At 39.2% G+C, this 27,938-nt stretch overlaps 1 protein-coding gene and 1 long non-coding RNA gene across 4 annotated transcripts in view; one reads left to right on the forward strand and one right to left on the reverse strand.

Moving 5' to 3' along the window:
* The window catches only part of LOC131918492 (uncharacterized), a 32,562-nt gene extending 22,943 nt beyond the window's left edge, over positions 1-9,619 (reverse strand). For 2 of the 3 annotated variants that reach the window (XR_009381000.1, XR_009380999.1), the window contains exon 1: positions 9,184-9,259. This is a non-coding gene — a long non-coding RNA (uncharacterized LOC131918492). Of the gene's footprint in view, positions 1-9,183; positions 9,260-9,557 lie in introns of those variants that run through there. The other variant, XR_009381001.1, reaches the window with a different exon arrangement.
* The window catches only part of Nkain2 (sodium/potassium transporting ATPase interacting 2), a 594,649-nt gene that overhangs the window by 304,906 nt on the left and 261,805 nt on the right, over positions 1-27,938 (forward strand). The window lies entirely within an intron of this gene.

Raw genomic sequence — 27,938 nt, forward strand, 5'->3', positions numbered from 1 at the left:
CACTCAAAGACTGTCATTTTTAGGATGGAGAAAAAAGATCCTGGCCAACGATGCAAGCACATACGTAGTTTTCACAGTACTAGTAATAGATGTATGAATGGTGGGGGCAAGGCACAGAAGAAAACTACCCAAGTATAGATTTTGGAGACTGCCGTATAGAGGTGGAGGCTGGAGCAGAAAGTAGAGAGCAAGCAAACAGCAAACCACATCAAATGCCAGGAATGTGTGTGCACACAGAAGCCACAAGAAGGCAATGCTCTAAGGAGAGGCACATACCAACTTGTTAACCACTGTAGCTGAGAGATGGAGGTAGCATAGAATAAAGAAAGCCCGTAGTTTTTGTCAGGATGGAACAAAATGATAACAGTTTCAGTGAAAGAATAGAGACCACACAGTACGCCTAAATTACTGAGGAAAATGGGGTTTGTATAGAGTCCAGGGTCACAGTAGTCTTCCAAAAAGCTTTTCTGGGATTCGGCCCACTTAGTAAAATTGAATAATTATGAAGAAAAAGTAGAATCTCCCTATAAACCATGCACATATCTTCCTATCATTTGCCCTCTTACATAAATATAGAACATTCATGAAAGCTCTTGGCATCATATTATTAACCCGAGTGATGAGCTTAGTGTTGCTTCTGGTGTGTTTTTTCCCATTCCAGCAACCAGTTAGAGTCCCACACTTTGTCTGTCCTGAATCCTCGTCTCCTCAGATCTGTGACAGCTCATCAGTCTCCCCTTGGCTTCAGTAATGCTGACGTTTTTGAGCAGTGAAAGCCAATTATTTTGTAGAGTCAGTCTCGGTTCAGCTTTGTCTGATGTTTTCTCTTGATTAAACAAAGTTTTCACAAAGAACATCATACCATGAAGGTGACATAGCCACCCAGTGTTTCTTATCAGAGATTCTGTTGCTGAACTATGTTAGTGGGGCTCTTGTCTATGATTACTTGGCTGGTGTGACATTTTCCAAAATTCTAAACATAGAGTTGCCATTTTTCTCATCATAATTAATAGTTTTGGAAAAGCCACTAGAGACCATGCTATCATTCTGTTTTTGTTTGTACATTTTTATTGAGAACGTTATACATGTATTGTATGTCTTTTGATGAAATCCTATCAGCTCACTCTTTTTCCCTCCCCTGTAATTTTCCCCTGTAATTCTTCCCTGTCATCTTACTATTTTTCCCTCCCAACTTCACACACTCTTCATTTTAAACCCATTGAGTCCACTTAATTTTGATGGAGCTAAGTCCATCTCACTTAAGAGGGAGCTACACCCTGAAGAAAACTGATTTTCACTTCCCAGTAGCCATCAGTTGCCAATGACTTGTCAACTAAGGGTAGGACCTCACGAATCTCTCCTTATCTATGCTGCAATTTTGGCTGTCTTGATTTTGTGTGAGTCTGGTACATGCAGTCATAGATGCTGTGAGTTCATGTGAAACTACCACGTACTATCAAGCAAATAATGTTTTGCTGCAGGTGTTTATTACTCTTGGATCTTATTATCTTCCTACCTTCTCTTCTTCAATAACCCTGAACCTTATGGAGAAAGGTTTTGATATAGACCCTATTTCTGAAGACACTACCTACTTGAGTCATAGAACATGAAAAAAATCAAGTTGGTACCAACCTGGAAGCTTAATCTTTACTGGTTTGTACAGTGCCAAAATGTTCTACTTAAGTCACTAGTGAAGTAAAGCATTCAACAACCCTACTCAACTATAAACTCTACAAGCTACAGTGATAATCAGACTGGCAAGTTATGCCCACTGATACGGTGGTGATGTACTGTTGTGGGAGTGATCAATTGTTTTCTGATTAATTTTAAAGCCTCTTCTACAAAACAAACTGATTCCCGGTACTGTTAATAGAGTCAAAAATATGGGACTGGCTAGTTTACAGGGCCTAGAGAAAAGCCTAATACTATTACTTGTGTGTGTGTGTGTGTGTGTGTGTGTGTGTGTGTGTGTGTGTGTGTGTGTATGTGTACACTGCTCCATATGTTCTTGCCATTATACCCATAGATTAGTACAACTCTCAGCATTCATCAGCGAAGCTTCTTTGTACAATTTAGATGACAATTTACACAGAGACCCATAAAAGGTCAATGTGCAGAGAATATGAGATTTCAGAGTGCTCATGATACCTAACCAGTACATGCGTATCACATCTTTAACCCCTAAGGTTCAGGGATGGTTCTGTTTCTATTTTGTTTATGGATATTAGCTCTGTGGGTGGACCTTGACTGTGGCACTCTAGTGTTAATTTATATTTTCCCCAGTCATTCAATATTCATCATTTGGAATTCTTATGCAAGGAAGAGATATCACCTTTCCATCTTTTATTTAGCTAGTGGATTATTTAATTATGTAGAGCCTCATTTATATGAGTATGAACTTTTAGGTGTTTTTTAATAGTCTTTTGCTCATAATCCATTAGTATCACTTCTTATCTTGCTCAGATTACTTTAACACCAGACACTGAAAACTCTTTCCTGTGCCTCTTATTTTAAGTTTTCATTTCTTTATTTCCCCCGACTTCATGTGTTTCTGAGTGTGTGGATGTATATTTGTGTGCTCTGTCTCACTTTCTTTTCTCATGTGGCTGTCGTCATATATTTTCCCTAGCTCATTTCAAGAATTGACCATTTCTCCAGGGTTCACTGCAGCCTTGTATTGGAGAATCGTATTCAAAAGCTGTCATCTAGTCTTGGGTAGGCTCGTTATTAACATAGTAACAATATATCTAATGACAAGGTGCCCTTTAAAGACATCAATTTATATATGTTGGTATTAATACTTTAAAAGAAAGTAAGTGGTATTTATAGAAGAATAGTTATGTTTTTAGGAGTACAGTTCCTATTACAAATTGAACTGGGGAAAAGGGGACTGAAACCAAGAATTGCAGGGTATTTGCATGGGGCTGTTTCTTTCTAAGTTAAGCTTCATACACACCAGCAATGCAGCCACCTTCTCTGAGGAGAAGGGCTGATAGACTATAAAACAGAATAAAGTGATTGACCATTGATTAAAAAAAAAAAACTAGAACTGATGGGGACCCTGCAGATGGTCACAGCAGGCAAGGCAGCAAACCACAGAGAGGAGTGAATGAGAATTTGGTTCAGACTGACTTTGTCAACCTGGATCAAACTTCAGAGAGTCTGGTGCAAGGAGGTTTATTACCAATATACTTAAACACAATATAATTTGGAAAAAACTCAATTCAAAGTACATGTTATTTCTTCCAAGAAGATGGGTTCTGGAGATGAGCTACCTGTATTAGCCTAAGGGCTCAAGGAAAAATCTGACTTGGTCTCAGTCATCTAGGTAGCAGTGATGTCATTTGAGCTATTAGTCACCTCTGGTCCTGGTAGTGGGAGCTTGGGGGAGGCCTGGGCTTTAAAAATAACGTAAGGATAATTTAGACCATTAGGTATCTCTGATCTTGGTTGTGGGAGATTGGGGACTGTCAGGTTGTAAGGGTCATTTGGATTACTATCCACCTCTGGTCCTGATTGTAGGAGCTTGATATGACCTGACCCAACAGATAACGTAGATCCCAAAGTAGTTAATCACCTCAGATGCCCAGCTTTCCAGGTGGAAGAACAGGTTTTATGTCCATTCCTGTGAGAGGACCATCCTGTGTGCTTAACATCCCTCGTTTCTTCTGAAGATATGTGGGTTCAAGGACCCTTTGTGCTGTGTTCCCAACACAGAACGCCATTATAACAGGGAAGAATAAAAGAGATGGTGATTCGGTTTCAAATCGACTTTAGTGTTGATAAAATCTAGAAAGTTATTCTGGTTTTCTTGGTAATGATAATGACATCCTAGTTGAGGTCACTCGTGAAGAGTGAAGGAAAGTGAGTAATAGGAGCTGAAGAGGAATAAGGTTGGAGATGTGAAACCTAACATAATAGAGAGTAAGAGAGATTGAGCATGGTGGATTGACACTTGGGGACTTTTGACATGTGGACATGAAACAGGATGGTCTCCAGCAGTCATAGAGAAGGTAGACAGATCATATTGGTGTAGACTGAATTTTTACTGGATGACTATAATTAGGAAAGGAATAGAACTAGGAGATAAAGGTATGTGTGAGACAGTGCTTTGATGCTGAAGCATAATGATTTGAATCCATTAAATTAAACTGGATACAAGGGTAAGAAAAAACACACAGATTTGGTATTATCAGTCTCTCCTCATATGAAAATAATTGGATGTTGTTTGTACCTACAAATTAATTGACGATTTAATTAATTAAATTTTGAGGTGCTGCAGTCAAACATTAGGCCAAGCTTGGGGAATCTTGCTGAAAAGAGGGAAGGACTGTAGGAGCCAGAGGGGTCTAGGACATCACAAGAAAATTCACAGAATCAACTAACATGGGATCATAGGGAAGCAAAGAGACCGAACCAATACCAGGGAACCTGCATGGGTCTGACCTAGGCCCTCTGCATATGTGTGACAGTTGTGTAGGTTGGTCTTCTTATGGGAGTCCTAACAGTGGAATCAGGGCCTGTCTCTGACTCTTTTACTGGCTTTTAGAACCCTATTCTTCATACTGGGTCTCCTTGCCCAGTCTTAATACATGGGAGGTGCTTAGTCTTATTGCAACTTGATATGCCATGTTTTGTTGCTATCCATGGGAGGCCTGCCCTTTTATGGGTAGGAGGGGGCACATGGGAGGTAGGGGGAAAACTAGGAGGAGAGGAGGGAGGTGAAACTGTGATGAGGATGTGAAATAAATAAATAAATAGCTTAAGAAAAATTTTTTGAGGTTCTGGAAGTTGAACCAGAGTTTCACTCACAATAGGCAAATGAGTGAGCTACACTCAGGTACATGACCAACACAGTAAATCAATTTATTAATTTAGTTGAATACAATATAACTGAAGTTTAGAGGAGCAGGAAATTTGTACATCACTCTTGTCCTTTAAATCAAGTTGACATTTGCTCTAAGTTTCATTCTTTCCTTTGTCAGTTCGAGTCCCAGCTCATAAATGAGGTGGGCTGTGACATTCCTTTCTTTCTCCTATCCTTCTTCCCTTCTGACTCCCAATATGTTAACAGCATTTTTTGAGGTGAGAATAGAATCATTTCCAAAGTAGTTTCATAAGCAATAGTAAAAAAAGTTGATATTCTTGCTTTGTCAATAAGATAGCCCATCCAAATTTGATCAAGGAAGAGATGATCTTGCCTGGAGTTCATGATGAGCTTCAACAAGGTCACTGGGATAACAAGTTTGAAAATCAGTCACTGCCAGTCGATCATCTGTGTCTAATTCCTCTTCTCAATCAAGGTCACATGAATGCAGCCAAGAAGTAAAAATAAAACCCATTCTGTAGGAAACTCCATTAACTAATCTGAAAACAAATTGCTGAGGCGATGTGGTTTCATTTTTCACTGGTCAGAGTCATTACTTTGTGAGAAATGTTTGGTAACCTTTGATGTCTCAGCTAAATGGCTGTTTCTAAAATTACAGTGACGATTATTCATGAGAGTGTTGATAATTACTCAGTAGTTAATGAAGTTGGTTTCCAGTTGATGATCACTTGAAGCTGAGTGTGACCTGTTGCACAACAGTATACCGAATAAATGGAAGTTACAGATTGTGTTCACTGGACTTATCTCTAACCTAAACACACAGCTATTAGCTCTAAAAGGAAAACACTGTCTAATGGAAACACTCCTTGATATGCAGAAACTTGAGTTGCAATTATATACCAGGGAAAACATCAGGATCGCTCACCTCTCTCTTTGTTTAAATAAATTATAAACCAACTCTAGAGTATTTTTAGGTTTGCATCAGCCTCTGTCAATGAAATTTCAAAACCTATGATTGTGTAATACTTTCCTTGGATCTCAGAATTTGGCAAATTTTGGATCCACATCAAGCACTGAAATCAGAATGATTCTGTAGGCAAGAATCTCCCTGATACTCAAAGTTAACAGAGTTGGATGGATCTTTAGTGTGTGTCAATTTTAATCCAGTTGTTTGCCAACCCAAGCTTCTGCTTTCAATACACAGATAAGTCGGTGATAATTCATAAAAGTTCAGAAGTGGTGGAAACATTGGAGATCATCTAATCTGCCTATTCTTTTTTATAAAAAGGTTAAATTTTCAGTATTGAATAGCTAAGATAGCCAGGTAGTAAGTTTACTGGGTTAAATATCTAGGTACATAAGACTTTTCTTCCACATCTATTTGGGAAAATAGGCAGAAGAAAGATTTTACAATGAGCCACTAGCATTTTGAAAAGGGGAAAAAATGAGTAATTCATTTCCCAACCCACAAAGCAGAGTTTTGGCATCTCAGTGGTTAAACACGGGCATAAGTGTTGTCCAGGAATAACTAGTAATTTAAAATTTTTTTACAAATCTATTTATTCCCCCTCCCCTCTCTGTCTTTCTGTTTCTCTCTCTCTCTCTCTCTCTCTCTCTCTCTCTCTCTCTCTCTCTCTCTCTCTCTCTGTATGTGTGTGTGTCTCTCTGTTTGTATCTGTTTCTGTCTCTGTCTCCTTGTCTCCCTGTCTCTGTGTGTGTGAGAGAGGGGAGAGAGAGAGAGAGTGAGAGAGAGAGAGAGAGAGAAGACAGCCTTTTGAGATTCTCTCCTCTTATCACGTAAGTTCCAGGAATTGGACTCAATTCACCCACTAAGCTATCTTGACACCCTCATAAAAGTTTTAAAACGCTGCTTTGGAATAATTATTTGTATATTTTTACTTTTTGTTGTTGTTGCTTGGTCTCAAACAGCTCCAATAAGAGCTGCACCTTAGACAAGTACAGGGGCATGCACATGTCATGTCAGCACACTAGGGGCTAAGGCAGAAGGATCACCAGTCTGAAGCCACATAATGAGGCCTTGTCTCAACAAAAGAAATTTTTAAAAAGCCAAGAAATAACAACAACAACAACAAAAAAAAAAAAAACAGACAAAGGAAAAACCCAAAACCTACATTGTAGAAGGCAAATAAAAGGATTTATTTTTTTCTCCTGGATTTAGCTAGAAGACACAAACAAAAACATCCCTCTTACTTTTTTATTTAAAAAAGAAATATCTCATTTATTAAAATCTCAGTTTTTGTACTTTAAAAATGTTTAATGACACATACAAGGGAAATTTCAAAACCTAGGTTCATTTGGCCAAATATTTTTCATTTCATCAATGAATCCTTAGTGGGCAGAAATTCAAAAGTTTTTGTATTTATTGCTCTAATTTGGACCAGTGTGGTATTATGAGCAGAACTAGCATTGATCATCTGTGTGCCAAACACACAAGGGGTCTATAAACATTTCTCATTTGATCTTTATGGAAACCCAGTGAGGTATATCATTGGACCATTACCCCAATTTTTAAGCAGCATGAAGTACTTCTAGGAAGCAAATCTGGCAGTGTTGTACTCAGAATTTAAATCAATTTCTGGTTAGTTCAACTCAAAACCTTGACCTGCATAAGCTGAACCACTAAAGCTTGAAGCAAGGGCAGGCAGGGCAGCAGGCACAGTTGGTAAAGCACTTGGCACACAAGCGATGGGAATAGGCATTCAGACTGTTCACACCCAGGTAAAATAGTGGGTGTAGTGGTAGCAACCCTATTACCCCAGCAGCAGGAGGCTGACTCCATAGCCCGCTAGTCTTGCCTAACTGTCAACTTCCAGGGTAAGAAAGACATCATTTCGCAAAGAATAACATGGAGAGTGATTGCTGAAGACACCTGATAATCCACTTCCAGCCTCTGTACACTTGTGCATGTACACATACACAGACCTGAGAGACCTGAGTGGACATTGTTTTTCTGAGAAAGATTTGGGGAGTGGAGCATATGCTGACAAGTACTTCATGGAACATGATGCCACTAAATCAGAAGCCTATCCTTTCTCTGTTATACTTTTAATGCAAGGATGATGTCATAAAAGCCTGACATTAACCCTTGCACAACAAGAAAGTCGAAGAAAAGGACTCCCCTCCTACCAATAAATAATATCATTAATCAGGAATGTTCAGTCTTACCGTATAGCTAGAGACAAAAACAACGGCTCAATTTAAGTTAATTCAAGACAAACATTATTATCTCTTCAAAACTTTAGAAATTCAAAACACAAGAAAGGGCTGGTAATACAGCTCAGGGGCTAAGAGTGTTTGCTGCTCCCTCAGAGGACCAGAGTTCAGTTCTCAGCACCCATGCTGGGTGACTCAGAAGCACCTGTAACTCCAGCTTCATATGACCAATATGACTTCCACAAGTATACACATTGTACACACAGGCACACACACACACACACACACACACACACACACACACACACACACACACACATAATAATAAAATAAAAGTTAAAATGAAAATAAAACTTGCAAAAAGAAAGCCACTCAAAAAACAGTTCCAAATAACTGTATCCAGCGAGTAGACACGGTCTCTGTCCTGTAGATATAGTTCACACTCCCTTTTTCTTGGCAAGCACATGGAGAGTCCGTGTTGCCCTAGATCAGAGGTTTGTAGAAGCTGTGCTGAGGCATTTTTACTGCCAGTGTGGAAGACAATTCTCCCAGTCGGACGTGTTTTAAGCCAGAAACACCTCTACTGCATTCTCTGGGAGTGAATGTGGAGTTTCAGTCAAATGTCTGTCTGAGATCAAAAAGTGATCTGGACGTCTTTCTGGGTAAGGACCCAAGTGTTTTGGTGTTGTCACCACTGTGGCCAAACACTCCACAGAAACAGTGTAAAGGATGAGACACTTACCTCTCTCGGCTCGTGGTTTCATAGGGTTCAGCACATCATGGTGAGAAGGGCATGTCAAAGAAGAGGAGTTCATGGCATTGTTAAAGGGAATGCCATGGCTCTGCTGACCTTCTTGTATTATTTCTCCTTTTGACTTTGTATAGACTTTCAGCCCATGAGATGGTGTTTCTGAACATCTCCCTCTGTTAATTCTCTCTGGAAACATCACAGAAACACATGCCCCAGCAATCAGGTAGCTGATTCTAAATCAAGTTTGCAATCATCATAGCAAGTGTATTGTTCTCCAAAACTGATGCTCCTTTCCCCCATAAGCCCCACCAACTTCAAAAGAAGGAAACAATTTAAAACTTCCAGTGAACAGCATAATTTTCTTCTGGTTAAAAACTTTTCATGTTTGCTGTCACTTTTTCCAACTCAAAATTTTACTTACAAAAAGTACCTTTTTTTCTCTTCTTTCCTTTCTCCAAAATGATTTCCAAACAATTGGAAGACTAAGCACAACTTCTTGAGGCGTGTGATCGTGCAATTTTACACTGGACTGTGAGCTGGTCTGAAACTTCAAGGACAAGATGTGCTTTTTCTGTGCATCTTACTGTTAACAAATGCTAACCGATGTTATTCCGAAATGGGTCTTTCCCTTCAGGGACACTGGTCATCACGCTCTGTTGTCTCCACATCAGTCCTGATTCATATGAGCATCCTTTTGTGAAATCTCACAGCACATTTCCTAGCTACAACCTTAGGTGTTTTTTTCCCCCTAGGAACTTGGTCAGCCAGGTAGCAACCACAAGACAACACCAATGCTGCACATACACAGTTAATTGATGCAAAATTACTACGTGTTAGATGGTACTTTGCTTCTGGATGCCAGTCAGCCAAAGTCCCCTTCCATTTAGCATTCCACTGAGCCTACCAAGCATTCACTACCTTTAGTGCTTGGGGCATGGTAGGCATTCTGTCCTAACTATGTCTTACAAATTCCTAGATTTGAAAGAAGTGAATAGTTTTTATATTTCTTCTCTCTTATTTGTTTTTAGTAATTTCATATATAAGTGCCATATATTGAGGTCATATGCCCCTAAACCCATCTTCCAGATCCTCCAGAAACCCTCTGTCATGTCTTCCCCTCCCAACTTCATGTGTCTTTTCTTAGTTCCATTTTTATCAACCACTGAGTCTCATTAGTATTTCCCACATACCTATGGGTATACAGTACTATCCATTGGAGTGTGGACACCTTATCCTAAGCCATGCCACTGGAAAAAGTCATTTTTCCTGCTCCCATCAGCCATCAACTGCCAACTGTTCTTCAGCTAGTAAGAGGGCCTCCTCAGCTTTTTCCTCTCTCCATGCTAGAGTATTGACTGGCTTGGTCTTGTGCAGCAGCCAAAAGTGAAATGTTTTCATGAGAACAATAGCTCTATTATATCTAGAAAACTTTTACTCACAACAATCTTCCCAAAACTCTGGCTCTTACATTTCTGACACTTGTATGATGTTTCCTGAGCTTTGACAATGAGGGAGCATGATATCGATATCGATGTCCAATTTAGGGCTGAGAACTTCACCATCAGTATTCCCTTCACGTTGACGAGCTGTGAGTGTCTGTGTTAACTGCCATCCTCTGCACAGAGAAGCTACTCTAATGAGATCTCAGAACTATGCTGAAGTATAGGTAGAGAGATAGGAATTTAGAAAGCAAAAGAATATGTATTTAACAAAATAATAGTAGTAAGGCTTGTCCAACTGTGAGTTACTGGATAATTTTATCATACCAGGCAAGAGTTTTCTCCTGAAGAGCAGGCTTTAATTTCAACTGGAAAGCTATTGGTTACCACTATACCATTCATACCAATACTGCACCATCAGGCATATTTTGTCAGGCCAGTCATGGTTGTAATTCACAAGGTTTACAACTGGGTAAGACTGTTGATGACATTTCGCCCTAGCAGTCTATATGAAACCTTCCGTCACAGCAAACTAGCCAGCAGAGTAGCAACTTCTCAGTTGGTGCCAACTTGATTTCTCCATGCCCTGTACACAAAGTGTGTGATGTCTTCAGCAATGATGTTTTACCATAAGATTCTAGTAGGAAGCCACAAGCAATGAAGTTAGCTTTTTTATTTCCAATTACTTCTATGACAAAAACATACAAAGCTCTTTCTACCTCTGCATACAGATAACCTCCAAGATACACTTAGTAAGATCTAGATCAAAATACTGAAAAATGATTTAAGAATGTATAGATTTAGACATTTTCTATAAATTACAGATTGGTTGCTGATTAACTACATGGTGCAGCCCTCAACCCAAGAAGCCTTTCCACTGTATTCCTTACTGTTGCATCTTTGTTACCTTTGCGTTGTTCTTTCAAGTATTCACATTTTCCAAAAAGCCAGTGCATTATCCCAATCGAAAAGAAAGCAAATATAGTTCAAAATCTAATATGTATTAGGATATTACAATTGTATTACCAAGACAACTCTATTTAATATAGTTTCTAAATTATATAGACCAACATGTTCTCAATAAGGGAATAAAAACCACCTTCTGCCTTGTTTCTGTCAAAACAAGATTGAGAGGGGGATTCTTTTTCATTAAGTTAAGATTTAAGTGACCATGCCTTCAGTATTTTTCCAACATCTTAAGTCAGAAGCAAGTTGAATCACACTCCATTTGACCTTTACTGAAGAATTTAAATGGTACCCTTGGCTTCTACCAGCAGAAAAGTCACTAAAAATCTTTCAATTTACTTCATTCTTCTTTTTTGTTATATTATTAAGTTAGCCATGTGAAGATGTTGGATACAATAATAGCAGAGCATTCATATCTTTTGGAAAATCAGTTTCTGTTTCTCTTACTTCAATCTCAACCTGCTAACTCGTTTGTGTTCTAGTTAACGCTTCCTGTTTTTGTTTTTTTTTTTTTTATTTTATACTGATTTACAGGGGGGGTCAAATATCAATGTAGTGTTTCATCATGTACATTATTTTTTTCCTTAGACCTGAAATTATTAGTCTACGTACATGCTTCCTACTAGCTGCAAACTCTTTAGATGGAGGAGTATATAATAAATGTAAATTCAAATACCACCACTCTCCTTGAGTTAGGCATTGTATGTTTCCAGATGAGAACACTGGAATATTTTGATTCCACAGTTTCTTCAGCTCTTGCTTCTGGCCACTGGTATGATGAGAGTAAGATCTCTGTTTTTGGTTCATATCAAGTGTTCAGCTCCACAAGGGATTATTCAATCTTTAAAACAAATGAAATCACTCTTCAATCAACCAAGCTTTAGCTGCTTAATTTTGTAATATAAAACTATGACTGAGAATTGCATTTTAATATTACATATCAGCCACGGATTCCCCTGTCCTCTCTCCTCCCGCCCCCCCCCCCCAGCCCACCCTCCATTCCCATCTCCTCCAGGGCAAGGACTTCCCTAGGGATTCAGTTCAACCTGGTAGATTCAGTCCAGGCAGGTCCAGTCCCCTCCTCCCAGGCTGAGCAAAGTGTCCCTGCATAGACCCCAGGTTACAAACAGCCAGCTCATGCACTGAGGACAGGTCCCACTGCCTCGATGCCTCCCAAACAGATCAAGCTGACCAACTGTCTCACTTATCCAGAGGGCCTGATCCAGTTGGAGGCTCCTCAGCTATTGGTTCATAGTTCATGTGTTTCCACTAGTTTGGCTATTTGTCCCTGTGCTTTTTCCAATCTTGGTCTCAACAATTCTCGCTCATACAATCCCTCCTCTTTCTCGCTGATTGGACTCCCAGAGCTCCATCTGGGGCCTGGCCGTGGATCTCTGCATCTGCTTTCATCAGTCATTGGTTGAGATTTCTAGCATGACAGTTAGGGTGTTTGGCCATCCTATCACCAGAGTAGGTCAGTTCGGGCTTTCTCTCAATCATTACCAGCAGTCTACTGTGGAGGTATCTTTATGGATTTCTGGGGACCTCTCTAGCACTTTGCTTCTTCCTATTCCCATGGGGTCTTCATTTATCATGGTCTCTTTTTACTTGTTCTCCCTCTCTGTTCTTGATCCAGCTGGGGTCTCCAGTTCCCCTAAGCTCTCTTTCCCTCGACCCTTGCCCTTCATTACCCCCCTCATGTCCAGTTTGCTCATGTAGATCTCATCCATTTCTCTGTCATTGGGCGATCCCTGTATCTTTTTTTAGGGTCCTGTTTTCTAGGTAGCCTCCCTGGAGTTGTGAGTAGGAGTCTAGTCATCCTTTGTTTTACATCTAGTATCCTCCTATGAGTGAGTACATACCATGTTTGTCTTTCTGAGTCTGGTTTACCTCACTCAGGATGATTTTTTCTAGATCCATCATTTGGCTGCAAACCTCAGGATGACATTGTTTTTCTCTGCTGAGTAGTACTCCATTGTGTATATGTACCACATTTTATTTATCCATTCTTCAGTTGAAGGGCATCTAGATTGTTTCCAGGTTCTGGCTATTACAAACAATGCTGCTATGAACATAGCTGAACATGTGCCCTCGTGGTATGATTGAGCATTCCTTGGGTATATACCCATCCCTAACCATCAGGGAAATGCAAATCAAAATGATCTGAGATACCACCTTACACCTGTCAGAATGGCTAAGATCAAAAACACTGAAGATAGCTTATGCTGGAGAGGATGTGGAGTAAGGGGAACTCTCCTCCACTGTTGGTGGGAATGCAAGCTTGTATAGCCATTTTGGAAATCAATATGGTGCTTTCTTAGAAAACTGAGAATCATTCTCCCCCAAGACCCAGCTATACCATTCTTAGGCATATACCCAGAGAACTGCATTTTAAAAGAAAGCATTTTACATGATGTAAAGCTATATAAACCAATGCATTTGTTAATAATTAGCTTTGTGAAACCCAGAATAAAGATCTTGTCACTACTGCTTCAAAATATTGGCACCACATGCACATTTTTATAATAATAACATGCGGAAGATTTGCTCATCACAATAAAGGGACCAAATATTGATGATTTTTCTTGTTCACTTATTGATCTTCTACAGTGAATAGGGAAAAGGTCCCTATTATGAGAAACAGCCTATGGACTTCATTAATCAAGTAACACATAATGGAAATGTAATTTTAACATGGGAAATTTTGCATTCAGGGTGCAAACAAGTTGAGAATTCTTTAAAGTGGTTTGCCTTTGTTTAGGCACAGAGCTCTGTGTTGCATTTTTCCTTAATACCTGCCTTCTAAAAAGCACTGAGTTTTGCTCAGGTAATGTTACTTTTCCAATTGTGTTTGTAGAGCAAGGCTCCTTTTTCTTCAAGTAACTAGAGTGATTAAGGAAAACAAAACAAAGCCCTTGAGCTATTATAGCTGAGTTTGCACCAAATTAACAGCATCCCTCCAGAAGATGCAGCACCTGACAGGAGACGGAAGAGGAAGGGCATTGTCAGTGCCTTCTCCCACCTGGGACCTCTTAGCAGGATTCTGTATAATCTAGGTTTAAACTGTTTGCTTTGCTTCTGGGAAGCAATACTGCTTCATTTGTGGTCAGACACAAAGCACAATGTATGAGGTGTAGTTACTTTAAGAAAACTAGAAGCTTCCTCCATTATTTTTCTATGGGGATGGTTTAAAAGGAGGCCTTTTTGTTAGAAGAGCATTGCCCCCTTCCTAGATTAACTTTGAGTTCATTCTGTTGGATTTTCAACATAGCTCATTCCAACAAAAAGTGAAGATGCTGCTCTTTAAATTCACAAAAATGGGAGTGCAAATATTATTAACTACCTCAAATCTACAGATGGCCTTGTAACTAGTGGTAAGGTATGTATTATGCTTAGATCGAACTAAAAAGATAGTTTGTGCTTCAAAACTCATTAAACTTTTCTCTTCCAAGAGAGCAGTCTCAATCTGAGCTTTTCTCTGTGAATGTGATGTTGGCAATAGAGTGTAGGGGAGATGATGAAGATGTTTGAAGTCCAGACATAATGCTCTTATGTCTTCTTTGCATCAGGTTTATATCTGACTCATGATTTATGTGTTAGTCCCACAGATCCCATACAGGTATCTACAGTGCGATAGGCATGAAACATATAATCAAGACATAATGGAAGGCCTTTGATTGAACGGCAAGATACAAGCTGGGACTTAAGCACTATGTATAGATTTCAAATTAGCCATTTCTCCTGCAGGCTCTTCTTTCCATGCCATACTTTCTTTCATTACACTCTTCTTCCCTTTTTGAAGGCTGCCTTCTGGCTTTGTATGCAGAGTAGAGAATGGCTGAGTGTGCCAATGACTAATTTCAGCATTTGCTATCGTGGCGCATATAAAAAAGCCCATGGATTAAATAATTAACAATCACAAACATGATTACTAAAGGGAAATGGCAAGTGAGTGCTCTGAGAATGCATAGTAGGGCTTTTGTTCTAGTTTTGAGTGGTCATAAAAAGTTGTTCCACACAAGTGACAAATGGATATTAAGCTGTATAAGGGGAATCTATATTACCAGCCTTTTATATCATGTTCTGTTTGTGTTCATCAGCTTCCCATCACTATAACAAACACCTAAGATACATCAACTTAAAAGGAGGGAATGTTCATTTTGGCTCCTAGTTTCAGTGAATCTCAGTTCATAGCTACTTTGTCCCATTGCTTTGAGCCTGTAATGGCATAACACACATAATATGCACAGAGTGGAGGAAATTCTTTTACTTAATTGAGTACAGGAAGCAAGGAACAACAGTACAGACTGACCTCTGATCTTCACAGGTAAATACAATACACAAGTACCTATGGGGACATGCACACAGACATAAGCATACACAAACACACATACAGAGAGGGGGGTATACACACACACACACACACACACACACACACACACACACAAATCCTTTCTTTTTTAGTAAATATAGTGATTTTGATTACCAAGCACATTTTGTACCAGAGGGAGAAATGGAATAACCTATTTTCATGATTATTTTTGCTTAAGACATGAACATGGGAGGAAAGACAGAGATTAAGTACATAACTTAAGGCCAGCATGATTTGAATACTTCCCCATCCTAGATGTGACTCTGCCTCAGCGTGGGTGGATAATGAAGGCATTATCAGGCATCCGGCCAGATCCAACATCCTTCTAGACCCAGGAAGGACAATAAAGTAAGGATCTCAGGACAGGTCAAACACAAGTGGAGGGCAGACTTTGAACAGTGATGTGAGTCACTGTCTGACTCCGGGGTACACAGCAGCAATGATGCAGAAAGAAGGGCTGTGGTGCAAGGGATGGGATATGGAGCAAGGTAAACAATGCCACCCTTGGGGTCCCTACACTCCTAGATGCCTGCAGTACAAAAAGTCATTCTGAGAGCCAAATCTGTCCCTGAAACCGTTGGTTTTAAGAGCCAAATCTGTCCCTGAAACCGTTGGTTTTAACAAATTTCCTTCAAGTGGTTTAGTCAATACATATATAGAGTGTATATAAATATCTTCCCGCCATTCATCATCTTTTTCCAGTGACATTTGCAATCTCATGTTTTATGCAGCCAGCTATTATGCTAAACCTGGCCAATTTTACATTTAGGCAGCACAGGGAAGCGGGATAGCATTGATGGAATGGCAGGATTGTAAATTGCAATCTGGTCAGTGGGAGGAAAAAATATTTTTGAAACGCCGTGTTTGTTTTAGTTGCTTTTTAACTCTCGTCTCTTTCTACGTTAAGACTTAATGAGAGGAAGATAATTTGAACGTGGTGTTTCATGTTCTTCCTTTCTAAAGTGTAGCAGATTCACAGTGCCAGCCACCGCAGCTGGCAGACAGGTTCTTGGGTAATTCCATTGCATTATTTTAATGGCAAAAAAATATATCCTAACTGGAGATAATTTTTGCACTGTTTTCTGGTAAAATAATAGCCTGTGCCTTAAAAACCCCTGCAGGTCACTCCTCTGTATTTGTGAAGCAGCTGTTAGCTCCTCTGAACAGCAGTCAACAAATGCACGGCCATGAGTTCTCCAGATAATAAGCCAATGAGATGCGCATGGTGCCTGACATTTGAGTGAACTGACTTGTGTCTAGGCAGATCTCACATTTTATCTCTGGGCTGTTTTAGTGTCTGTCGCTGTGCAGAAATTTAGCATTACGGTTTAAATCCCTAAGATCTGGTGCCTTTGAGGGTTTTCTGAAAGCTCAGGTCACAGTCACATAAATGTGTAGTGACTTTTTCAGTTCCTTTGGAAAGTCTAACAATCGACATGAATTCCTTTAAGTTTAGGCTCTTGGAATCCCACATAATACTGTAGAAAGGGTTCTGGATATGCTAAGTCACCAAGGAGAGGAATTTGCCAGTGTACAAAGAATAAAGGGACTTTTTTTTTCCCTTCTGCAATTGTGTCCTCAGACTCCATTTCATTTAATGCAATGGAGTGCAAATATGCCAGTTGTGTCAGACCTGCTCATGTCTACAGGCAAATGAAACCAGTGGGTTTTCGGTGACGTCGTTTACTTTCGGTAGAAGAAAACAAGTGGACAGTGACAAATATTGAAAGTTTTGTTTGACTGGACTGGAGATTCTGACCCTGTGTATTCTGAAATCCTCTTAACTGTGCTAAAAACTAACAAGGACTTCAGGGCCTTGGGCATATATGGGTTTACCTATTGATTATCATATAAAAGTTAAAACGGAAGGTATTTAAAATATGTATGTATCAATTCATTTAAGAACAGAAATACACTGATATTGGGTTGCTATAAGAAGCATACTTCCATTAAAAAGCAATAATAACTTCCCTGTGTGTCCCGGCTTTGCTGTCTACTTCAGTAGAGGCTAGTTCATTTTAATACCTGCCTCTGTGTTAGCTCAGCTGCATAATCATGCATCTTGTAGCCTTCGTAAACATTCCCTTGAAAACTAAGAAGGGAACAAGAAGGAAAATTAAATCTCGGTATTGTTGAAAACCAGATTTGCATACACAGATGTATGAGTTTTCTGGACTTCTGGATTCTATATAGATTTCCATTTTTTAAACTGAGTTTGTTTTGGTTGTTCAGATGACTCTCTTATCTGACTCGCTGTCTCTGTTTCTTTCTCTCTTGTATTTCTGCTTTTGTTTTAAAACGAGATTAAGACCTAGAGAAAAATGTTAGGATTAACCATTGTGGAGGAGGAGATGCCTCCTTGCCTATTCCTTCTAACCCTAACTGCAGCAGAAGTCTGGGTTCTTTTGTTTCTAAAGAAAAATTTGCATATGGGCCTAAAGAAGAAATTGCATATGGGTAAAGCTAGAACAAGTTCCCAAAGTTTATCTCCAGCAAGAAAGTATGCCTTCCAGAGCCAGAGAGTAGCCCCAGAACTTTCTCTCAACTATCCATTTCTTACATATTCCATTCTTTTTCTGCTGACATGAAGCTTTTAATTTAAAGGAACAGAGGCTCAGCCTCACTGCTCCCAGATGCTGCTGACTCAGACTTTCACTGCTTATCAATGCACTCTCAAAGGAAGGTCTTTTATGCCTTCCTTACTCCTCTCCTCCCCTCATAACTCACTCTACCTTTCCGTTTTGATCTGCTTTCTGAAAGCCACCAGTGACTCTCTCGTCACAAAGTCCAGTACATTGTCTCAGTTGTCTGCTAATGTGTCTGTCATGTACAACCTTCCAAAAGTTCATTGGCCACTTTTCCATCATATTGCAACACCATGCTGGATGTTCCAGCCACCAGAATGGTGAGCCACATGAGCCTGCTCTCTTTATACAACCAGCAGCCTCGAGTGTTTGCTTCTAGTTGGAACAATAGGGACTAAGGCACTAAGCAAATCCAGTTATAATTTGAAATTTCATAATTTTTGAATGTTTAACATTTATCCTAGTAATGTAAGGCAAGACTTTTCTAAAGATGCTTTATAAAATAATACCCATAGATAAGTATATTAATTTTAAAAGTTATTTTCTAATACTTCATAGTGATTTCTCTAAAAGGTTCTAAGTATTTTTAGGGTATGACTAAAAAGCACAGCTGTCTCACCCCACCAGTGGGACAGATGTTGTGGTAGTCTGAATGTACTTGGGCCCTATAATCTCATAGGAAATGGTACTTTTAGGAGGTGTGGCTTTGTTGGAGTGGGTATGGCCTTATTGGAAAAAGTATGTCACTGTGGACATGGGCTTCAAGGTTTACTATGCTCAGGGTATTGTCCAGTGTCTTAATCAACTTCCTGTTGCCTAAAAGATGTAAGACTCTCAGCTACTACTCCAGCACGATGCCTGCCTGCACATTGCCGTGCTCCCTGCCGTGATGGTAATGGACTGAAACTCTAAAACTGTAAGTGAGTCCCCTTAATTAAATGTTTTCCTTATAAGAGTTGCATGGTCATAGTGTCTCTTCAAAGTAATGAAAAATCCTAAGACAGACGTTGGTAACAGGAGTAGAGTATTGCTGTGATAGACGTGACCATGTTTTTGTTTGGAGTAATATGGTCTTTGGGAGCTAGGGTTAGGAAAGCATGGGAATGCTTTAAGCATTGCTTAATGGCCATACTAGTAGGAGCATGAAAGGCAGTGGTGCTGAGAGTGATTTGATGAACTGTGGGGATCAAGAGGTTTCAGAGAAGAATGTTAGTGTGTGGCCTAGGGACTGGTCTTGCTATGTTTTGGTGAAGAATGTAGCTGCCTTTTACCCATGTCCAAAGAGTCTGCCTGAGGCTAAAGTTGAGTTTTGGATTGATTCCATTGGCAGAGGAAATCTCAGAACACCTTGGTATAGACTCTGTTGTGTGGTTATTAGTGTTACTCTGGTGAAGATTTATAATGAAAAGGAACAAGCAAAGCCAGGGAAAATATTTGAAGAGAAAGAGATCACCAGAGAGTGGAATGGAGCTAAATTCTGTGTTCAAGGAGATAAATAGATTAAGAAATGGAATAAAGGGAGTAGTGACCTCAGGGAAAGATCAGCCCACCCAGCTAAGTTTCCAACTTGTGAAAAGGAATTAAAGAAAAGTTTAGAGTTGGATGTGGTGGTGCAAGCCTTTACTCCCAGCACTGGGAAGGCAGAAGCTGATGGATCTCTGAGTTTGAGGCCATCCTCGTCTACAGATCTAGTTTCAGGACAGCCAAGTTTAGGTAGTGAAGGTCAAAAACAGAAATTTTGTAAAGGTGTAACTGAATGAGGAAGCTATGTTCCAGGCCCAGGAAGTAGCAGAACTTGTCAGCTTCAGTGAAGTGGTTCTGACTTTAGAATTAAGGATAGAAGAAACAGATTGTAGAATTTGCCTCCATGTCTAAGGAAGTCACTCTAAGCCACTGAGGTCAGGCATATGTCAAAGGCCATTGCATGAAGCTGTGAAGTTTAAGCTAAGATTGCTTGGAGAACCGAAGATTCTAAAGATGCCAGAGTTGTGGAATACCTGCTGAGGAAAGCTGCTAACAGGGAGTAAAACCAGCTCAAGAAAAAGAAGTGGGTTGCAGTCAACAAAGCTGAACAGAGTTGGAGATCTGAAGAAAATTTTTAATCAGACATAGAGATATAGAATTTGGAATTTGCCCAGCTGGTTTTTGACCTTGCTTTGGTCCAGTATTTCCTTGCTATGCTGCATTTCCTGCATTTTGGAATGGTAAGGTATATCCTATGCCATTACATATTGGAAGTATGTGATCTGCTTTTCAGTTTTGAGTTTTACAGGTGATTACAATTAAGAGATTGCATGAGCCAGGCAGTGGTGGCACACACCTTTAATCCCAGCACTCGGGAGGCAGAGCCAGGTGGATCTCTGTGAGTTCAAGGCCAGCCTGGACTACCAAGTGAGTTCCAGGAAAAGGCGCAAAGCTACACAGAGAAACCCTGTCTCGAAAAACCAAAAAAAAAAAAGAGAGATTGCATGAATCCCAAAAGAGACTTTGAAGTTTGGACTTTAAAATGTTGTTGAGACTGTGATAGACTATAGGGACTTTTGAAGTTGGACTAAATGCATTTTGTATTATGATATTGTTACAAGTGTATGGGGAACATGGCGTGAATGTTACAGTTTGAATGTAATTGGACCCATAAACTCATAGGAAGTGACACGATTAGGGAGTATGGCTTTGTTGAAGTGAGGCTGGCTTTGTTGGAGGAAGCATGTTACTGTGGATGTGGGCTTTGGGGTTTCCTGTGTTTGAGTACTGTCCAGTGTCTCAGTCTACTTCCTGTTGCCTGAAAGATCTAGGAATCTCAGCTACTACTCCAGCACCACATCTGCCTCACACTGCCATGCTTTCCACCATGGTGATAATGGACTGAACCTCTGAAATTGTAAGCAAGCCCTCTCAATTAAATGTTTTCCTTGTAAGAGTTGCTGTGGCCACAGTGTCTCTTCACAGCAACGAAAGACCTAAGATAGATGTGAAGCAATCCAGTTGAGTGTGCTTTCACTCTAGTAGGGTGTGGTTTGTAGCATGTTTCCTTTAGTACTTGCTATAGGTTGGAGGAAGCCAAGAGCTATAAGATCAGGCATTCTGATTCAGTTATATCTCCAGTAGACCATGCATCAAAATGTGAATGTTTCTCTCCTGACTTTCTCTTACCTTTTCTTTTTTTGGTAACTTCTTTGAATGATTTAAACTGACTCCATATATTTTATATCTTTTGGTGGTTCTTGACTGTCCTGGTCTCTTACCTCCATCTAGTTATTAACTTATTTGTCTTTCAACCATTTTTTTAAAGATTATAATATAATTGCACAATTTCTCCTTTCCCTTTCCTCCAAAACCTCCCATAAATACCTTCCTATCTCTCTTTCACATTTATGGCATCTTCTTTCATTAATTGTTATTGCATGTAAATATGTATGTGCATAAACATATATATTCCTAAATGTAACCTTCTCAGTCTGTATAATGTTACTTGAATGTATGTTTTCAGGGTTGGCCATTTCGTGTTGGATAAACAATTGGTGGGCTTTTTTTCTAGGGAAGGTCATTTCTCTTGCTCTCACTATATCTTGGTTGCCTCTAGTTCCTTGGGTAGAGCTAAGGCCTTGTGAGCTTTTCCCCACCTACTTTGGCATGTCTATTATTGCTGTCCTTGTTCAGCCCATGTTGGGTCAGCCATGTCAGTAAGACTTTATAGGTGTAGGATCGGATATGACTAGGAGACACAGTCTGACAATAAACTTTCTGATCCTCTGGGTCCTACAACCATCCTGCCTCCTCTTCAACAATGTTCCCAGAGCATTAGATGTGGGAGTATTTTGTAATTGTATCCATTGTTGATAAATTAATTTCCTAAAAATTAAAATGGCTTATTTTTCTTCCTAAAAGACAAAGTAGTTTATATTCTTCCACCTGCTTTGAATCTTTTCTTCACCTACAAATCCATGGAAATTCAAAATAACTTAGTGCATACCCCTTTGAGGGATTAAGGTAAAGCCTAGGATAGCCTATGGAACACTCAACCTAATGTATTGTAAACTACGTATGTGGATGATGTATGGCCCAGTGTGTGATATACTGAAGGGGTTGCATGGCTAGATTTCACTCTAGCTGAAATGCTCCAGTGAAATCCTACTGACTGTACAAATATTTTTTATTCAGAGTCAAACTAAGTGAGAAGGCCACTGGTGTCTTCTAGGTTGGATAACAGAGAGGAAGAAACTCATTTCTCTTATAACAAGGGCTTTTCCATCCATGTAAAATTGAAGCTACACAAGGTAGAGTTAACCACAGGCAGTTCCTGCAGCCTGGTTACCACTTGGAATAGCTCTTGCTTGGGGTGGCAATCTCCTGTATCGGGGCAAATGAAAGGAGAGAAGCAAAGACAGAAAGTGGCTGGAGTTAGGTGATGTCTATGCATGGAAAGCAGCTGCACCGGGATTGTTTTCTCCCCGAGGAGTGCTTTAGAAGTGCTTCTGAGAACCTCCAAACACTGGATTAAGATTTCATGAGTGTTGATGTTATATGAGAACTTTTAGTGTTCTACTTAAAATTGTCCTGATAAACTGCTGCTAAAACAAGCAAACAAATGTGTTTTGTTTAAAGCACTCATGAAAATCGAAAATCTATAGCCTTTAGAGTCTGACAGAGCTGGGTTTCATTGCAGGCTCTGATTGCGAACTCCATCTTCAGCCTCCTAACTTCCCTTCCATTGCATTTGCTCATCTATAAAATTCAGTACTTATCTTCTGCGATGATTGGAGTTGCTGATTGTGTTTAAAATACAATAGGACACTCATCTGTAGTTTCACTTTCCATGGTCGTAGGTACTCACGACCAATCATCATGTGAAAATAGTACATACGAAATTCCCCAAACCAAACAACTCTTACGTGTCCTGCTGCATGTCATTCTGGGCTGTGTGATATGCTCTCATGAAGAACCACAGAGTCTCTGCCAAGAAGGAATTCACCCCATTGTGCAGTGCATACATACTGTGTACAGTGCCCGTTTGCTGGTCACTTTGTAGCAGCCTGAGTTTTTAGACTGGCTATCGTAGCACTCATCTTCAACTAACCTTTGATTGACTTAGAAGATGACCCTGCGTTCAAAAGTAGCCATGATGGTCATTTAGATATTCAAATGAGAAACGGTACCATGACAAGCCTTTCATAGAAAAGGGAATAGTTCTCCACTCGATCAGAAGAGCCCGGAAAGGAGTTGAGTGAAGTGGCCGTGGTCTCAGTGCTGTGTAGTTTCAGGCATGCTATGGGGATCTTAAACCCTGCTGTCCTTACATGAGGAGGGACAGCTGACACAAACCCCCAATGTGCATTCAAGGTTGGCTTACTGCTGGTCCTTGTGGGGCTACCCACCCTGTCATCCTTAAAAGCCACTCTTGAGACCAGGTATTTTCAACTTACAGCATCAGGCTGCTTTGTGTGTCTTCTATTGGGGAGTTTCTTGGCCAGTGACACATGCCTGTTAATGGAGTTTCTTTCCTCTAGTACATATGTACACACACACACACACACACACACACACACACACACACACACACACATCCTGCAGTTGCTATTTTTGAAGTTGTTGTGGTTTCTCACTCTTCATCCTTTTTCAATATCTTAAACCAATGTTTTTCAACATTGGCAGTCCTCAACCACTGGCAGTCCTCATGATTCTTTTAAGAGTTTTATGGGTTAAAAATATTTCCCTCCGAATGCTAAGACATTGTTTTTCATCGGCATAGTTTTGTCATAGGCACTGAAGGTGCAAACCCAATGGTAGATTAAACTGCTGTGGCCTCAAACCAAATGAAGAAAGTGCACTAAATAAACTTTTCTGGTGTTCTTTAGAAACACTTATTGATAGAAAAGGGAAAGAGAGGCATGTTCCCTGAATCAGGCTGGGGATGTGGCTCGGTGAAAGAGTATGTGCCTAGCATATGCAAGGCCCGAGTTTGAACCCCAGTGTACCACAGAGGAGGGGAAGGAGGGAAACTACCTTTGGAAATCAAAATATCTTGATTTTACTAAACTTCAACTCTCTAACAACCCATCCTTCTAATACTCTATTTCACAAATTAGAACATGTACAAAAGAAATGTGTCTTTTTTCTCTATTTTCCTTTTATTGAAAATAGATTTTTTTTTCATACAATATATTCTAATTACAGTTTCCCCTCCTCCAACATCTCAGAGATACTTTCCACCTCCCTTCCCATCCTGATCCATACCGTTTTTGTCTCTCATTAGAATAGTTAGAAAACAAACAGGCATCTGCATAATAAAAATAAAATAAAAGAAGGTAAAAAAAAAAACAGAATAGGATAAAATGAACAAGAAAAAGAGCCAAAGAAAAAGCAGGAGACACACATTTAGACACAGAGACACACATGTAGACACAGAGACACACGTATAGACACAAAGACACACATGTAGACACAGAGACACACGTATAGACACAAAGACACACATGTAGACACAGAGACACACGTATAGACACAGAGACACACATGTAGACACAGACACACATGTATTTATACACACAGGAGTCCCATAAAAACACAGAAACAGAAGCTATAATGCATATGCAAAGGACCTGTAAAGTTTTTTTTTTTAAATGTCTGAAAAAGCATGAGAGAAACAACCTCCATAGATGCCATTGAGTTCATTTTGTGTTGGCATCTACTGCTGAGCATGGGGTCTGCCCTTAAGACTGGTTTACAGAAAATGAAGCAAAAGGATTGTAAGAGCCAGAAGGATGGAGGACACAGAGGAGACAAGGCCTTCTAAACACAGCAGGACAGAATGGATGCACATATGAAATCACAGAGATGGAGGCAGACTGTACAGGGCCTGCACAGGTCTGCAGCCTATGGGGTCCTAGTCCAGAGAGGAAAAGTAGACAAAAGAAGAAACATTTCTGTTTCATACAGAAGTGTGAAGGGAAAGAATTTGAGCTACTCGCTTGTACAATGAATTAGCTGTGTTTTCAAAGAACATGATATTCACTTGGAAAAAAAAATCTGACAGATAAAGTATGGATGTTTGTCAAACATTTTCATATGAATAAATGAAAATGGCTGTCACTTCAAGGTGAACTCAAATGGGATGCCAGGGATAACATTTGAACTTTCAAGCAAAAGTTAAAACTTTGGCTTAATGTCTATCAGCCACATGATGTTATTAAGCTCTTCCAAATATGGAGATACAGATTGTAGATTCTTGGAAATACTAAACATATGCTTCTTGACAACATGTAAAACACATGGAAAGCTCCCAAGACTGATGATCTTGCAATTTCCAAATGATCAATGTCTGACTTCATGAAATCATGAGTTGACATATATATATATATATATATATATATATATACATATATATGTATATATATATATGCATATATATATATGTATATATATGTATATATATATATATATATGCAGGAAACATTGATGGATTTTGATGCAACAAACTACAAAAATTTCATTCTCAGAATTGTAACTATCTGTACATTACAGTCTTTAAGACATAACACTTGTTGAATTTCCACAATGTCAAAAAAGATATATTTATTTTTATTGAAAAACATTTCATGCAATTAGTCTGATCATGTTTTTTTGGTCCCTCAACTCCTCATAGGTCCTCCCCACCTCCCTATCCACTCAATTCCATGCCCTTTCTTCACATATAAAAATTAAGTAAAAATGAATTATAGTCTTAATATAAAAACTAAAATTTAAAAAGAAACTGCTAGAAGAAAGCATAAGACACAATATTTATTACTTTTAGGCAGAATTTTGCTTCTTTGATTTTTTTTTAACTATTGTGTTGGGGGAACCCAGGGCACCATCAGTGCCAAGCCTCTACTGGCCATACTACGTTTTCAATCCCTCAACGATTTCTTAAATCAGACCAGAAAGCAAAATGCATCTTAAAAACCAAGATGAGCTGAACTTCATCCACAGAAAAATGTCTGCACTTCTCCAAAAACAAAAACAAGGAAGCAACTATAATAGAACATAAGATAAATACTTTCAAATCTTTGATACAGTACCTACAACCAGATGATATCAAGATTTCTTCAAGCTTGGTCCCAGAAGAGGCTTCCAATGAGGGAGGATGCTATTCACCAAGTCTGGAGACCTGAGTTCAGTCTCTGGGATCCACATGATGTAAAGAGAGAACTGATTCCTAAAGATTGTCTTCTGGGCTCTGTGGAACACATGTATACAGACATGCACATAACTGTCATACAATTTAATATTTTTCTAATCTCAAAAGGAATTTTAAAAGACCAAAATAAAAGAATGAGCAAACTTGTATATCAGATCCTTCATCCAAGAAAATACACACAAATCAAATTATAGTATGAAAAATATCCAAAACTATTAGTCATTAGGGAAATGCAAATTAAAAGCATGAGTTGCTAGATCATACTTATTAAAATGGCTAAATTTTTAATTAAAAAGTAAATGGAATATTGCAAAGTAGCAGGAAGTAGTCAAAGTAAATGGAATGCATATATCAGAATACAAATTAGCAATTTGAAATGGTTTGATACTCTAGTAAAGTTTAATATACAACTATCAATATAACCCAGCCATTATACTTGAAGGTACTTACTTATTTTAGGTAAAAGCTTATAGTCACCACGAAGCATTTATATAAATATTATCAGCAGCTTTATTAATAATCATCAGAGTCCAGAAATTACCCAAATATCCATTAACTGATGAATCATTAAATTGTGATAATCTCTTACAAAGATATATTACTGAACAAAAACAACAAAAACAAAAAACCAGCAGCAGGCTGTGCCATAGTGAATGACTCTCTGATACATTATGCTGGGAAAGAAAATGTGCTTTAAAAATGATATGATTCCTTTTATATGATTTTAGTTCTATGAGATTCTGGAAAGTGTGCTGTGGGATGTCTTTCTGTACGCTGTGAATATCTGTTACTCTGATTGGTTGATAAATAAAATGCTGATTGGCCAGTAGCCAGGCAGGAAGTATAGGTGGAGTAAGCAGACAATAAGAATTCTGGGAAGAGAAAGGACAGAGTGAGGAGTTCCCAGATAGACAAAGAGGAAGCAAGATGATAAAGCAGAACTGAGAAAAGGTGCCAAACTACGTTGCTAAACATAAATAAGAATCCTGGGTTAGTTCAAGTATAAGAGCTAGTCAGTAATAAGCCTGAGCTAATGGCCGAGCAGTTATAATTAATATAAGCTTCTGAGTGATGATTTTATAACTGGGACACGGGACTGCAGGACCAGAGAAACCTTCTGGCTACAAAAATGCAAAACTATGAACAGAGAAAACTAGACTAGAAAGAACTGTTGATTACAAAGAGAACAGAAATTGTAAGGAGTGACAGAATTCTTCTGTCTGTTGACCTGAGTATTGCATGCCACAGTTCACAGATTCATTCCTTCCAAAATGATTACTGGGGCATGATTTTCATATAAAGAATAATGTTTTATTTATTTATTTATTTATTTATTTATTTATTCATTTATTTTTTAATGTACATAATTTTAACTTGCATGTATGTTTAGGCACCACATGCATACTTGCTACCCAAGGAGGCCAGAAAAGAATGGTAGATCCCTAGGAACTGGAGTTACAGATGTTTGTGAGCCACCATGTAGGTACCATTAAATGAAATCAAACCTAAATCCTGTGCAAAAGCACCAAGTTCTCTTAACCACTGAGCCATTTCTCCAGCCCCAGGAACAAGATGTGCTGTAGAGTAAGGTGTAAAATAGACGAAAGAATCAAATCCCTCCTTAATTGCTGCCAACACAGATACCTA

Source organism: Peromyscus eremicus, chromosome 8b (assembly GCF_949786415.1).
Source record: "Peromyscus eremicus chromosome 8b, PerEre_H2_v1, whole genome shotgun sequence".
Lineage (NCBI taxonomy): Eukaryota > Metazoa > Chordata > Mammalia > Rodentia > Cricetidae > Peromyscus > Peromyscus eremicus.